A 10318-nucleotide genomic window follows, 5' to 3' on the forward strand; every position below is an offset into this window, starting at 1 on the left:
AAGATCTTACATGACTGTGGAGCACCCACACTAAAGGACCTCTACTTTTTCTATGTTCAAGACAGAAATGGGTCACGTTTTTTTTTTATTAATTGTTTGTGTATAGGTTTGGGAGGTACTTACATCTGGCCATTCACCTAAAAGATAATAACCATGGTAAGAAGACCATAAGTAACAAAATATAGAGATTCAGATGGTGAGATAGGAGTTTTTAGGCTATCAACAAAATATTTAGGCCAAGATTAGAAGTGGATCGCTACTGATATCGCATATCAATATTTCGGGCTGATGCTAAGGTTAGCACACAATCTGCTATTACAAATGCATTGTTAAACAGAATTCACAGAGAATGTTTCGCACGGCTGACATCTCTTAAGCGTCCTCTATACTTTTAATTGATAGTCTGGTCTTGCTAAATGTTGTGCTACACACAACAGCTCTAAAAAAATTAGTGAGACTTGAGATCTGAACTAAAGTGCTAGGACTATTATTATTATCATCAGTTATTATCAGGTATTTGTACAGCGCCAAAAGATTCTGCAGTGCTATAAACATAGGCAGTATACAAGATAACATTTATAGGGATCAAATGGGTAGAGGGCCCTGCTGAGAGTTGCACTGTTGTAGTCGGCTCTTATGAAGGCGATATACAAACAGCTAGGCTCATAGGCTTATATTCTAAGGTGTAGATTGTATGCATCCCTGAATAGTAGAGTCTTTAGGGAGAGCTTGAAGCTGTTAAAATTAGGGGACAGTCTTGTGGAGCGAGGCAGGGAGTTCCACAAGATGGGAGCCAGTTTGGAGAAGTCCTGTAAACGGAATGTGAGGAAGTAACAAGAGAGGAGGAGAGTAGGAGATCGTGAGCAGAGCAAAGGGGACGGGAGATAGAGTATCTAGAGACAAGGTCTGAAATGTAGAGGGGAGCAGTGCAGTTGAGGGCTTTGTATGTCAGAGTGAGGATTTTGTGTTTAATCCTGGAGGCAAGAGGAATCCATTGAAGGGATTGGCAGAGAGGTACAGCAGATGAAGTGCAACGTGTAAGGAAGATGAGCCTGGCAAAGGCATTCATTATGGATTGTAAAGGAGCAAGGCAGCAGCTAGGTAGACCACAGAGGACGGAGTTGCAATAGTCGAGGCGGGAAAGGATGATAGAGTGGATTTAAATCTTAGTTGTGTCTTGTGTAAGGAAATGTCTAATTTTAGAGATGTTTTAAGGTCGAAGCGGCAGACTTTAGCCAAGGACTGAATGTGAGGAATCAACAAAAGGTCTGAGTCAAGTGTGACCCCAAGACATCGGGCATGCGGGGTAGTGGTAATGATGGAATTATTAACAGTTATAAAAAATTTGGGGGTGGAGATTTTGTAAGAAGGGGGGCAAATAAGGAGTTGTGGGACTTTATTAAGGAACCTAATGATGACGTGTAGATTAAAAAGAGAAGGGGACCGAGGACAGAGCCTTGAGGTACACAACATAAAATGGTAACGGGGCAGAGGATGCTCTAGAGAAGGCTACACTAAAGGTACGGTTAGATAGATAGGAAGAGAACCACGAGAGAGCTGTGTTGCAGATGCCGAGGGATTGGAGGGTTTGGAGCAAAAAAGGGTGGTCGGCAGTGTCAAAGGCTGCAGACAGATCAAGGAGGATAAGCACGAGAAGTGGCCTTTGGATTTTTCTGTAAGTAGTTGCTGTCTCTGTGGAGTGATGGGGACAAAATCCATATTGCAGTGGGTTAAGAAGATAGTTTAGTGTAAGGAAATGAGATAGACGTGCATATACTAGCTTTTCAAGGAGCTTTGAGGAAAGAGGGAGTAGGGAAATAGGGTGGTAGTTGGATGGGGAGGTTGGATCGAGAGAAGGTTTTTGAGGATAGTTGTGACCAGTGAATGTTTTAGAGATGAGGAAAATATACAAGGGCTGAGGGAGAGGTTGAAAATGTGTGTGAGCATAGGAGTAAGGGTAGAAGAGAGGAAGCAGAGTAACTGTGAGGGGATGGTGTCGAGGGGATAGGTAGTGAGGTGGGAGGACAGTATAAGGGCAGAAACTTCTTCCTCGGTAACAGGGGCTAAAGAGCTAAATATATGGCTATTTGGGTTTTGGATGATTGTGAGCTTTTGAGGGCGTGGTAGATTGGTAGTATGTTGAGAGCTGATTTTATTTCTGATGGAGACAATTTTGTTATTGAAGTGGCTGGCAAAATCTTGAGCGGAGAGAGAAGTTGTATTAGGAGGTGGGGGTGGACAGAGAAGTCATTCTGTCAAGGGAACCAGGAACAGTAGGATAAATATCAGGGTATAAATGGTGCCAGAAGATGATTAAATTTAGGTCCGCCCATTGGAGATACGGGCGGGAGCCGTGGACTCTCCTCCCCTCGATGGAAATGAATTTATCAGGTAAGCATAATTTATGTTTTCCATCTAAAGGGGAGGAGAGTCCACGGCTTCATTCATTACTGTTGGGAACATATACCCAAGCTCTAGAGGACACTGAATGAAACCGGGAGGGTAAAAAGGCGGACCCTAATCAGAGGGCACCACAGCCTGCAAAACCTTTCTCCCAAAAACAGATTCTGCAGAAGCAAAAACATCAAATTTGTAAAACTTTGTAAAAGTGTGTAAGGATGACCAGGTAGCCGCCTTACAAATCTTCTCCATAGAGGCCTCATACTTGAAGGCCCAGGACGAAGCCACAGCTCTAGTTGAATGAGCCGTGATCCTTTGAGGAGGCTTATGTCTCGCTGTCTCATAAGCCAGGCAAATCAAACTCCTCAACCAAAAAGACAAAGAAGTAGCAGAGGCCCTTTGCCCCTGGCGCTTCCCACAATACACCACAAAGAAAGATGTAGACTGCCTAAAATCTTTTGTAGCCTGAAGATAAAACTTCAAGGCACGAACCACATCCAGGTTATGAAGTAACCTCTCTTTTGAAGAAGAAGAATTAGGACACAAAGAAGGAACAACTATTTCCTGATTGATGTAACGGTTAGAACCACCTTGGGGATAAAACCACAACCCAGTGCAAAGTACAGCCTTATCCGCATGAAACACCAGATAAGGAGGATCACTTTGCAAGGCAGCTAGTTCAGATACCCTGCGTGCCGATGCAATAGCCAACAGGAAGAGAACCTTCCAGGACAGAATCTTAATGGCTATGGAATGCATAGGTTCAAACGGAACCCTCTGCAAAACCTTAAGGACTAAGTTTAAGCTCCAAGGCGGAGCCGGCTGTCTAAAGACAGGCCTGATTCTAGACAGAGCCTGAACAAAAGATTGGATGCTAGGGAGCTCAGCGAGTCTCCTATGCAACAAGACTGATAATGCCGAAATCTGTCCCTTTAAGGAACTAGCAGCAAGACCCTTCTCCAATCCATCTTGGAGAAAAGACAGAATCCTAGATACCTTCACCTTATGCCAAGGATATCCATGCTTCTAACACCAGGACAAGTAAGTCCTCAACACCTTATGGTAGATGCGACGAGTGACTGGCTTCGTTGCCTGAACTAGAGTATCAATCACACTTTCAGAAAAGCCTCTCTTGGCTAAGACTAGGCATTCAATCTCTACACAGTCAGCCTCAGAGAATCTAGATTTCGATGTTGAAAGGGGCCCTGTGTCAGCAGATCCCTGCGACAGGGTAACCTCCACTGCGGAGAGGATGACATCCCCACCAGTTCCGCAAACCACTTCCTCCGTGGCCACAAAGGAGCAATCAGAATGGCTGAGGGCCGTTCCTGTTTAATGCATGCCACTACACGAGGTAGAAGTTGTAACAGTGGAAAAATGTAAGCTAGGCTGAATCCCCAAGGAACCACTAAGACATCTATCAACTCTGCCTGGGGATCCCTGGACCTCGACCCGTATCGAGGTAGCTTGCAATTGAGTCTGGGTGCCATGAGATCTATCTCCGGCATTCCCCATCTGAGACAAATCTCCGCAAACACCTCAGGGTGGAGAGACCATTCCCCCGGATGGAAGGATTGTCTGCTGAGAAAGTCCGCTTCCCAGTTGTCCACACCTGGAATGTGAATCACCAAGAGCGAGCAGTCGTGGGACTCCGCCCTCTCCAGAATCCGAGATACCTCCCTCATTGTGAGGAAGCTCCTCGTACCCCCCTGGTGGTTGATGTAAGCCACAAAGTAATGTTGTCGGTCTGGAATCTGATGAAACTGACCGACTCCAGAAAAGGCCAAGCCTTCTGAGCATTGTAAATTGCTCGTAGTTCCAGGATGTTGATCGGATGGAGAGACTCCTCCCTGGACCACCATCCTTGTGCCATCCTGACACCCCAAACAGCTCCCCATCTTATCAGACTGGCGTCCGTGGTCACAATCTCCCAGGACGGTCTCAAGAAAGATGTCCCCATGGATAGTTGCTCTGGATGATTCCACCAAGAGAGGGAGTTCCGAGTCATAGCATCCATAGATAGCAGCTGTGATAGATCTGAATGATCGCCGTTCCACTGTCTCAACATGCACAATTGAAGAAGTCTGAGATGGAACCTGGCAAATGGGATGACATCTATGCTTGAAACCATGAGACCTATCACCTCTATTCATTGAGCCACCGACGGGCTTGTGGAGGACTGAAGGGCAAGACAGCTGGACGCAAGCTTCCTTCGTCGCTGATCTGTGAGTAATATCTTCATGGACATAGAGTCTATTATCGTGCCCAGGAACTCCACCCTGTTGCTGGGAATCAGGGAACTCTTTCCTGAGTTGAGGCAGAAGAAGAAGAGCCCTCAAATGATCCTCTGTGAGGCTGAGTGACGGCGCCTGAACTCGGATGTCGTCCAGGGATTCACAGCAATATGTCGCAGCTCCAGCGACTGCTGCAACCGCCGCTGCTGGCTGAAAACAAACCCCATGTGCTGAAACATCTTTCTCAACATGTTTTCCAGCTTTTTATCCATGGGCTCTTTAAACGACAACGTCCGGAACAGTTTTTTAAAAGAAGAAGAAGGGGAAAAGGACGAACCTAATCGCTCCAATTCATTCTTAATAATATTTGCTATCTTAACGGGAACCGGGAAAGTCTGAGGTACTACCCTGTCCTTGTATACCTTGTCAAGCTTAGGAATCGCAGGTTCCTCCGGGATCTTAGGTTCCGGAACCTCCAGAGTAGCAAGCACCTGCCGCAGCAGAAAGTGCAGATTCTCCATCCTAAACTTATAACCAGGCTCCACCGCAGCCGGAGGTTTAGATGACAGAGACTCTGACTCAAAAGGGGCCTCCTCCGAAGAATCGGAGTGGGCTTTGTCATCATATAGAGCCTCTTCCATCTGCATAGACAAACCCTGGGCCGGGCCTCCATGCTACACCCTACGCTTGCGGTTAGCAGAACGTGGTAAGGCATGAATCACTTTTGAAACCGCCGATTCCAGTTGGTCCGCAAAGTCTGATGGCCAATGAATCTCTCCCGAAGGAGTAACGGTTGGACCCCAGGGTGCTGCATGTGCAATCGGAGATGAATGTAGGGAACGCACCTCACGGGACGAAGAACCCTCAAGGTTGGACGGCTCAGTAGTACTAGACATCCATTTACATTTAGATATTGTAACTTTATCAAGGCATGTGGAACATAGGTGAGCAGGTTGATCTACCAGAACCACCTCACAATAAACACAGGAATGAGACTTTGTTAAAGAGGGAGAGCCCTCTAACGCGTCAGAGTCCTCCATAACTTGCACTTTTGTACAGACTAACTTAATTTACAAAAAGGTACCTTTATACCTCCAATGGCCAGGGCACTCACCACCTAATAGGACACAGACTACAGAAACCATTACGTTTCCTGCGCCACAGATCAACAGAGAAAGAGAGATAGGCACCCCCGGTCACATTGAGTGTCTGTCAGGACCACCCCTGCATTAGGGAAAAACATGCCAAAAAGGGCCGCGCAATGATCCCACAAGTATCCTGAAAGTTTCACACATTGCCAAAGCCTCATCTCGCACATAACACAGCAATGACACAATAAACAAAATTCATGTATAAACCCCCCTGTTCAATAATCCCCTTACCAGGAATATTAACCCTTGATTCTTTAAAGATAAAAAGGCACCACACTGTGACCCTATCTTCTATGTTATCATTATTATGAAATGATCTTACCAGAATCTATGCCGTGGAACATGAACATGGCCCTTCAAATGTGACAGGTTAGTAGCCTCACTCCTGACAAGGACTTGAGTGTAGAAAGCAGCCAGCAAAACTTGTCAACACTGATTGCTTGTGGAGCTGTTAATATGAGTCGGGATGGTTTTGCAGAAAGACTCTCCCTGCATCTCGGAACTTTTGCCCAGGCTCTCACTTAGAGGCTGATAAGACTACTTAAAACTCCAATCCCAATGCGAAGAGTACTACCATCCATAAAAGACTACTCAGAAACTCTGGCACTTCTCTGCCATCCTCCTGTGACAAAAGACAAAGAATGACTGGGGGATGAGGGAAGTGGGGGAGGTATTTAAGCCTTTGGCTGGGGTGTCTTTGCCTCCTCCTGGTGGCCAGGTTCTTAATTCCCAACAGTAATGAATGAAGCCGTGGACTCTCCTCCCCTTTAGATTGAAAACAGACATTTTGGGCTAGAGGAAAGAGTAGAGATGAGAGTAGAGATGTATTGTTGCTTATAAAGATTAAGGGCAGAATAGTAGGAGTTAAAGATGAATTTGTAGTGAAGAAAGTCAGCTGAACGCCGAGATTTTCTCCAGTGTTGCTCAGCAGTACGGGATCATCTGCGTAGGTACCGTGTCAGAGGAGTATGCCAGGGCTGAGGATGAGAGTGTGGTTTCTGAGCTATGGTAGGTGGGGCCAGATTGTCAATGACCGATGTAAGGGTGGAGTTATAGTGGTAGATAGATTTGTCAGGGCAGGAAAAGGAGGGGGTGGAAGAGAGGAGAGGTTTGAGAAAGCTAGCAAGCTCTTGCTGATCTAATAACAGTGCTTCTATGAAGTTTGGTGTGAGGGGTAGAGGGAGGGGGAGTTGTAGGGAGGGATGTGATGTTGCAAGTGAGGAGATGATGGTCAGAAAGAGGAAAAGGGGAGTTTGTGAAATTTGAGATAGTGCATCAATAGCTAAAAATCAGATTGAGGGAGTGACCATCTTTGTGAGTGGTAGAGTCAGTCCATTGTGACAGGCCAAAAGAGGAAGTGAGTTGCAGAAGTTGTTTTGCAGAGGAGGCAGTGGGATTGTCAAGAGGGATGTTGAAGTCACCAATAATGAGGGCAGGGTTGTCCGAGGAAAGGAAATAAGGAAGCCAGGCAGCAAAGTGATATAAAAATTGAGTTGAGGAGCAGGGGGAGGGGGGTATATGAATGCAACACGTATAGACAGGGGAGAGAATATACAAATCATGTGTTCTTCAAATGAAAAAAAATGTGAGGGAAGAGAAGGGCTGTATTTGTTGAAAGGTACAACAAGAGGAAAGTAAAATACCAACACCGCCTCCTTGTCTATTGCCAGACCTAGGAGTGAGGCTGAAGTGGAGACCCCCATGTAACAGTGCAGCAATGGATGATGTGTCTGAAGCAGAGAACCAGGTTTCTGTAAGAGCCAGAAGGTTGAGAGAGTGGGAGATAAAGAGGTCATGGATAGAAGTGAGCTTGTCACAAGCAGAGCAAGAGTTTCATAGTGCACCAGTGAAGGGGGTGGTGGCTTTAGATGCAAGAGGAATGAGAATAAAGTTACCAGAGTTTTAGGGCTAGAATAAAAGGATAAAAAAAAAAAAATTATGCTTACCTGATAAATTTCTTTCCGAGCATGGAGAGTCCACATTTAATTCCAATTACTAGTGGGATATTCAACTCCTGGCCAGCAGGAGGAGGCAAAGAGCACCCCAGCAGAACTGTTAAGTGTCATTTCCCTTACCTATAATCCCCGGTTATTCGGCCGAAGGAAAATGGAAAAAGAAGATAACACAAGGGTATAGAGGTGCCTGAGGTTTATAAAAAAAAAAAAACGCCTTCTCAAAATTAATTAAGGGCGGGTCGTGGACTCAGAGTTCTGGGGTTGTGGAGTTATGTGAGGGATACAAAACATATCCTAAACCTTGTGGAGAAAATAGATTTGAAACAAGAATACACTTGGTTAACGGTAGACGTAAAAGCTTTGCATTTATTTATTCCCCACGATAGGGGTCTTCTAGCCCTCACATACTTCATGAGAAAATACCATGGGAATGACCCAGAGTATTGTCAGTTTGTAATCAGGGTTGCAGAATTCCTCTTGAAGCACAGCTATTTCGAGTTTGAGTGGGTCTTTTTCCTCCAGATTTGTGGGACTGCTATGGGGCAAAATCTGCCCCCTCCTATGCCAACCTCTTTATGGGGTGGTGGGAGCAGGACCACATTTATGGAGGTGGGAACCCCTTCAGCTCAGAGATAGTTGTGTACAGAAGGTTCATTGATGACCTGTTGTTCACCTGGAGGGATGATCTAGTTTTGTTCAATACTTTATTACCAATGATTTAGGTATTCGTTTTTTTGTCAGAATCAAACCCTGTTAGTATTAACTATTTGGAAATAACCCTCTCTGGCAGATGTAATGAAAAGTACACACAACTGTGTACAAAAAAAACTATCTCTGGAAATACCTTCCTCCATGCAAGGAGTGGCCACCCAAGGAGTGTGTTCACAGGAATAGTAAAGGGACAGTTTATCCGTTTGAGATGGAACTATTCAGACCTTGATAAATTTGAAACAGAATCACAAAATTTGAAATATAGACTGTTATCTAGAGGGTACAAAAAGGATACCATAGATAAGGCTGTAGAGACAGTCAGGGGCATGGACCGCCAAGACCTGATGAGTCCCAAGGTTTATTCCAACCAGTCCAAGAAAGATACCAACAATGGCCTCCTCTTTATTACAGATTATACAGAGCAGTATAATCAAGTTTGCAGTATTGTTAGGAAGCACCTTCCCATACTTAAAGCAGATGATGGGTTGGCTAACCTTTCGATTGAACTCTGCAAATTTGCATACAGACATAACAGAACTATAGGGAATCTAGTAGCTCCCACTCGACTACCATCAACCAAACCTAAAGAATCCTCTTGGTTGCCATCTAGGGGTATGTTTAAGTGTCACAACAGAGACTGTGTAGCATGCAAAAAAGTTGAAATGGGTGAATCATTTAGGTCCTCAGCCACAGGCCAAACCTACATAAAGAATATGTGCCTTAATTGTAGATCCACTTTTGTGATTTACCTTATCACTTGTATCAAATGTGACAGACAATACAATGGTCTTAAAACACGTGAGGTTAGATCTAGGATTAGGGAGCACCTCTCTAGCATCAGGATCGGAAATGCTGTTGTGGTCGACAGTGTCGAATGCTGCTGAAAGGTCTAGGAGGATGAGGGTGGCGGTTTCTCCTCTGTCGAGCATGGCGCGGATGTTGTCTGTGGCGGCGAGGAGGGTGGTCTCGGTGCTGTGGTTGCTTCTGAACCCGGATTGGGAGTGGTCCAGGGTGTGGTTGGCCTCAATGTGGTCAAAAAGTTGCAAGTTGATGGACTTCTCTATGACTTTGGCCGGGAAGAGGAGTAAAGAGATGGGGTGGTAGTTATTCGGGTCCATGGGGTCTGACGAGGGTTTCTTAGGCAGGGAATTCAGTTCCGCGTGCTTCCAGACATTCGGGAAGGTGCCGGTTTTGATGGAGCAGTTGATGGGCGGCGGAGTTCAGGGGCGATGTTATCGCTTACTTTGTTGAATATGTGATGGGGGCATGGGTCCGAGGGCGCGCCGGAGTAGATGGATTTCATTATTCTGAGGGTGTCCTCCGTGGTGAGGGGGCTCCAGATAGTCCGTGTGGGGGGTGAATTTGGGTGGGGTGTCGGTGGGTGGGTGGTGGAGGTTGAGTCATGAGGTGTGAAACTGTCATAGATGTCGAGGATCTTGCGGTGGAAGTGTGCAGCGAGGGTATTGAAGAGGTCCTGGGAGGGTGGGATGTCGGTGGTGTCGCTGTTGGGTTTAGAGAATTCCTTGATGACTGAGAACAACTCCTTGCTGTTGGGTGCGTTAGAGTTGATTCTGTATTGGATGGCTGCTTTTTTGGCGGTTTTTATGAGGTGGTGGTGAGTGGTGATTGCTTCCTTAAAGGCAGCTTTTTCCAGAAGGGTCTTGCTGGATCTCCAGGTTCTTTCCAATCGTCTGCAGTGCCGTTTGGAGTCCTGAAGGGCCGGGATGAACCAGCTGGCCTTGTTGATGGTTTGGCAGCTGGAGAGTTTCTTGAGGGGAGCGAGGGTGTTGGAGCAGTCTGTGATCCATCGGTGGACGTTGCAGAGGTAGGTGGGGAGGATTTGTTTAGGTTGCGGTGCAGTTGGTCT

Source organism: Bombina bombina, chromosome 3, assembly GCF_027579735.1.
Source record: "Bombina bombina isolate aBomBom1 chromosome 3, aBomBom1.pri, whole genome shotgun sequence".
Taxonomy (NCBI): Eukaryota; Metazoa; Chordata; class Amphibia; order Anura; family Bombinatoridae; genus Bombina; species Bombina bombina.